This window comes from Elgaria multicarinata, chromosome 5 (genome assembly GCF_023053635.1).
Source record: "Elgaria multicarinata webbii isolate HBS135686 ecotype San Diego chromosome 5, rElgMul1.1.pri, whole genome shotgun sequence".
NCBI classification, from domain to species: domain Eukaryota; kingdom Metazoa; phylum Chordata; class Lepidosauria; order Squamata; family Anguidae; genus Elgaria; species Elgaria multicarinata.
The window spans coordinates 62,643,146-62,649,145 of NC_086175.1; positions in this window are offsets into that span (position 1 = coordinate 62,643,146).

Consider the following 6,000-nt stretch of genomic DNA (forward strand, 5'->3'; position numbering starts at 1 on the left):
CGGTGATGGCTTCCATACCAAAGGAGAGCAGAAGGACAATATCTAATATGGTTTCTCACATTGTATTACAAAAAATGCTGTCTTTTATGAAGTAAGAGAATATTCGTTTGCAGACTATTTTGGCATCCCCATGTATATTAAAGTTCGGTCATCGCCGTTTCTTTTCACTGATACATTCAGAACTTAGTATTCTTTATTATTCATTCTTATCTCTCTCTTTTTTTAAAGCTTGTAATAATAATTTAGACGTTTTTTTAAAAAAAGCTCACGGTTGTTTAAAGGAGATCTCAGGAGGTTGCAAAAGTAAATACCAACAAACATCAATATTTTATACAAGATTAATATTTAAATCAGACCCAGAAATGTTGGAAACAATTAATGTTATTGAATAAAATAAACTAGTTTTATTTTAAATGTATGATTTCATCTTTAAAAAGTTAAAGAAAGAGCATGCAACTTGGCTCCGGGAAATATTCTCTGCATAAACTCAGGACTGAATTTTGCCTATATGGAATTCGATAAGAGTTTGTCATAGACATTTACAGAGCCAGAATTTAACTCCTCATTCACCCAATGAGAACACAATCGCGTTAATATCTATATTTACACATACTGATGCAACATTCACTTTTCATATAAGAACAACTGGGGAACAACTATATGATATTTTAATTAATATAGCACTAAACTATTGGGAGCACATTTCTAATAGTGTAAACTGATGCAGTGGAATACTGATGTTGATTAACTTACACCAGAAAAGAATGTAACCTTTTTGGTTTGGTTTTTGTTCTGCACTTAAAATGCAACAATTTAACTGCTGGAAACAACTGTATGAAACTACTGAATTTCTCATCAGTTGGAGGTAGTTTCCTAAACAACTGACCAGTCATGGCCACTATAATGCATGTTGTGTGATTTCTTTGTTCTGTCATCTTTTTAAAAAGCAAAAGTTGTATTTTGGCTTGGATAAGATGCAATGTGGTGAAAGAATGTGTAACATGGAATCTAGGAATGTTTGAGGGGTTCAACTGTACATGAGAAATAACCAGTTTCATACCGTAACTGGTAAAGAAGCATCTGCAAGCCACGTTTGAGGAACTCTAGGATGTATGTTGACGTTTATTTGCCTAAAAATATTCATTTCGGTGCAAGTTCACTCAGGTCCTTTTCTAATAATCTGTTATTTTTTTAGTATGTGCTCCTTCTCCCCCACAAAAGTTGGGCATGTGTCAAATAAACCACACCAAGCAAATAAAGCTGCCAAGTCAGATAGAATTTGAACAGTTCATTCTTTTTAAAATTAAGATAGCTATTATTTATGATAGACACCTGCCAGGTACTCATGGAATTTAATCAGATTCCAAATCTCAGACCTTCTCCACTCCCCCACTCCAAATTCCTAACAAAAGGTAAATCAATGCAATGTCCTTTTCCTTTATATTTTTAAGCTTAAAAATCTGGGTTGTGAAAGAGCATTGCACTCTGACTGCAGTCACACTGTAGATGTTAGCAAGATTGGTTCCTTTCCGGTTGTTTTGTTTTTTTATAGTCCCACCAGAAATGTTTTTCTTCTATTTTTAATGTAGATTTAAGCACTTTGAATAGCATGATTCAGGGATTGATGGATACTATTTGATAGTCACTCTATTTAAAGAAAAGATTTTCTTATAATGCTTTGTCATATTATTAAATAAAACAAATGAGAGAAAGTCAGTAAGAAAATAAGGTAGAAAGTGTGTGAGAGATTGAGACATAAAACAAAAGGAGACGGCCATTTCTGGCTTTAGAAACATTCCACCCAAGTATTCCTCTTCTATAAACAGCTCTGTGTGAGAAACAGTAAAGGAACTGTCATATGTTCACGTACTCAATGTTTGACTAAAGTTCTGTTAGAACACACAATAAAAAGAAAAATGCCCTAGTTCTTGGGCTCCATCCTTTTTTTTATCGGGGAAGGAGGGTGGCAGGAGTTCTGTGAATTTTGTGAAGTTTGCATGCAAAGCCAAGTGTGAGGATTATCCATATAACACTTATTATAAAGTATGTCCACAATCCAATGCAAAGCAAAGCAGACTTAACTCTTACTTCAACAACTCTGTGTTGGATTGAAACAACACAATCATGGACAAATGTTCTTTCTTTGGCTAAACACCGATGACCAATTTGGGGTCATATGGATTATCTCAATAACTGTGTTGTTGATCCCTTAATGTGGAGCTAAGATTTACTGAAACATTCACCAACTGCTTTGATTTTTCTAATTGGCATGGTTAAAGGTGATGTATGTATTAGATGTAAGTACTACTAAAGGCAACCATTTTTATACAGAAAATTGACCATGAGCAGATAAAGTATTGTGAAAGCATGGATCAAGAGGAGTGCTGAGAGGAGTTCCACTAGTGCTGGAGGAAGATGCCAGGGAAGCAATTTTCATAAATCCCTCCTTCCACTGCAAACCTCCTCCTGATTGATGGGAACCATTTGTAACAGCACAGGAGGTGGGACTGAAGGGGGAGGGGGACATTAGCAAAATTCATCACCTCACCCCTTCATTCAGCTGGAAACCTATACTGGATTCCATTTCCCTCCACAAATAAAGAGCCCTTTTACTAATGGAGAAGCATATCCGTATCTAACTTTCCTGAATATTAGACATTTCCTAATGGAAGAAGAAACGAGTTGACTGCCATAAATATACACAGCTGAGTTAAGCCATGGAGTTTTCTGGAATGGAATAGCACATCATCTTCAGAGGGCAAATGGTAGGGTATGCGGCCTGCAGATAGAACAGCAGAGTCATAAATAGAGCCCTACATTTCTTGCACAGACTTACCTGTTTGTATAATTGCTACTGCTGACCCATCGGCTGATGAGACATACTGAGGAATGAATAACATTTATTAGTTCACTCAAATTATTTTTTAAAAAAAGTGGTTTTGTTTTTTTGGTTTTGGTTTTTTGCAGGCCTAGTATTTGATTTAGAGCAACTACTTACTCACCTAAACCTCACTGACTGCTTATTATAACACACATTCTTTCTACTCACTTCAGAAGTTACAGCTGGGATTAGATGAACACAGACAGCTTTGTAAAATACCGTTTCTGACCTCTTAACATGACTCAAGTTCTTTAGCAATTAGCTAGTACAAAAGCACTTGTTTAGTGGAAAAGGAAAGGGAATTGCTTTTCACATATCATTTTGTTAGGATGAAGGGGATTTGTCTGTCAAAATCTTTTGGAGTAAATGCCAGACAATAGTAACCAGGAAGGTGGCTTTTATAGAAGACACTCCTCTCTCTGAAGAACTGCAGAGGGCCATCCTCTATTTGAAAGCATCCACTTCTCGTTTAAAGTAGTGTTGTGCTGAAAAATTTGATTATTCCATTTTTTAGCATTTTGTGGGGCGGGGGTACAATAACTTTGGTGAAAGAGGCCTAGAAAGGTGAGAACTTTGAAGAATTTTCTCCTTGGGGAGGGGGACAGGTTTTCCACATACCTTTTTATGTGTAGGCAGATGTTGAAGGGTCTTCATTCTATTTATTATTGTTGTTGTTTTAAAACGGCACTTGCAGGAGTTCTTCCTGAAAGCCTATTGGAGTGGGGAAAGGTCACAAGGTCCCCAATAGGCATTCAGGAATAAGTGATGAGCTCCTCCAAGTGGTGGAGGTATGTTTTTTTTAAAATAAAAATAGAAAGAAGACCCTTCAACAACAGGCTACACAGTATGGGGAAACACTTTCCATTTCTCAAAGGAGAATAATTCTCTGAAATTTTCTCCCTTCTTGAGAAAGAGGCAGGGGGGAGAAAGCCTCTTTCGCAGAGAAAGAAAAAGTTTGCAAAAATAGGGGGCAGGGTTCAGCACAGCGCTAGTTTAAAGATAAAGAAACAAAAGAACTATTTCCAGCAACAACATCTACACAGCAGATGCAAGCAAATCTGATCATAGTCTTCTACAGTAAGATGTACCGTTTTCTATTTAAATTATAATAATAATTTCTAATTTGGATTTATACATATAAATATGTAAAGTTCATGCAAATCATTGTCCTCATTTTGGTGTTGCATTTCCTTTTAGAGAAATTCCACTAAATTCCGCTAAAGAGAGCAATGCTGCACTTCTATATTCACTTACCTGGGGGTAAGCTACACTTTCCACCTAAAGACAGTAGGTTAGATTTTGCACACCCTCAAAAGAAATGGGGGGGGGAGGGATTTAACCAAGGACATGTGCATTTAGATAAGAGATAAGGAAAAGTAGCACACATAGATCTACTAGATCCAACCCTATGATTTCTTGAATTGAGGATTTCTGGGATTCTGGAGTGCAAAACCTTGTCCTAGAGCTCCTTGCAGGAAAAGGGGCATCTGCTGCTATGCCCATAAAGCACAACTGATTAAACCCAAGTGTTTTGGATCATGGCCATTGTGAAGAGTAAAGGTTTGGCATTTTGCACAGCCTCTAAACAGGTAGATTTGTACTGAACTAACTTAGCTTAGGAAAATTGTTTGTACTGAGTAAGAGATCTGTGTTATGATTAGTATATACATGATTGGTCCCATCTGATGTTGTCTCAGTGTGAGGAAGATGAATGTCCAACATTCTAATGCGGTATGTTACATGTAAAATACTAATTGTCTTTTTAAGTGTCCCTAAGAACCTTATTACAGCTACTGAGCTGTACAACAGAGAATAAAAGCACAGGCAAACAGTGTACCAGATTTGTAAGTGCATTGTTGGTCACCTTATAGAGGATGGCCCTAAAATATTCCCCTGCCACTCACTTGTCAGACAATAAACCAATAGCAGCCTCCCCATTCCAATTAGCATACAAGATTGCTGAGAGTCCATACTTTCAGATACAAAATGCAGTGGAGGTTGGTGGCTCTGACTTTGGTGGGGCTGTGAATCCATTCTGGGTTTCAGTCAGAACCATTCAGAATTCAAAAGGAGTTGGCTAAGGTTCTGAATCTATTTTGGGAATGGGGGTTCAGCACCTTGAATAGCTGGCAAGGGCTTACTTCTGAGTAGACATGTTATTTGCTCTTCATTTTAAAGAAATGGAAGAGATAGTGTAAGAGCTCCATCCAACAAGCATTTTATTGCACGCTCGTTACTGGGCACTCACAGAGTTTGCTCAGGTCCCTCACATGATGTTGTCTGCCTCCCATGCACCTTCCGCCCCTTCTATCCTTTCTTGCGTGACAAAAAAACCCAACTTCGTTAAGTCCAATGTTTTTTAAAACTCGGAATCGCTGCTCTCTCCTCCTGTGTGCTGGAGAAGCAGCGCCATTAGAACAGCGGACTCAATGGGCCTCGTGCTCATGGTGTACTTCCTCTTTTGAAAGAGGAAGTAAATGAGGAATGAAAACACGGGCAGAGGGAGCATGTTCTCCCCCTCCCCTAGTGTGATGGAGCTCTAACTAAGAAATTCTGGATTTTTCCTAGTGATTCTTCATATTAACAATTATAGCCTTGTTATCTGTTGTTGCTGCTGCTGCTGTTTTCAGTTTATGTTACCTTAAGTCACAGGGTACATTTAAATGAAAGTTAGGCATGTTCAGCAAACAGTTAAGATCTTGCATGTTTCTGCTCTTTGTGTATCTACTCAGAAGTGAATAGAATTGAGTTCAGTGGAGCTTACTTGAAAGAAACTGGGCATAGGACTGTCATCCTGATCATACAGATTTCAGCAGGAATTTAAGCAAGATTGTGGTGGTCACATACTTTATATTATCTTAATACCACTTTTGATTATGCTGGACTATGCTATGATTTGCTGGAACAATTGTAACATACTTAACATTTTTGTATTTTCATCAACTTTCATTCCTATCAGTGAAAACAAAAGACACAATTCACTGAATATAAATGCTGCACGTATTAGCAATAGAGATGTGGACTTAAAAAAGAAGAGTGTATTTGCCTTAAATTTTCAACACCCAAGAAGTAAATAAAACGGTTAAGTAGAAACATAACCATAATGTAGGTAAATTATA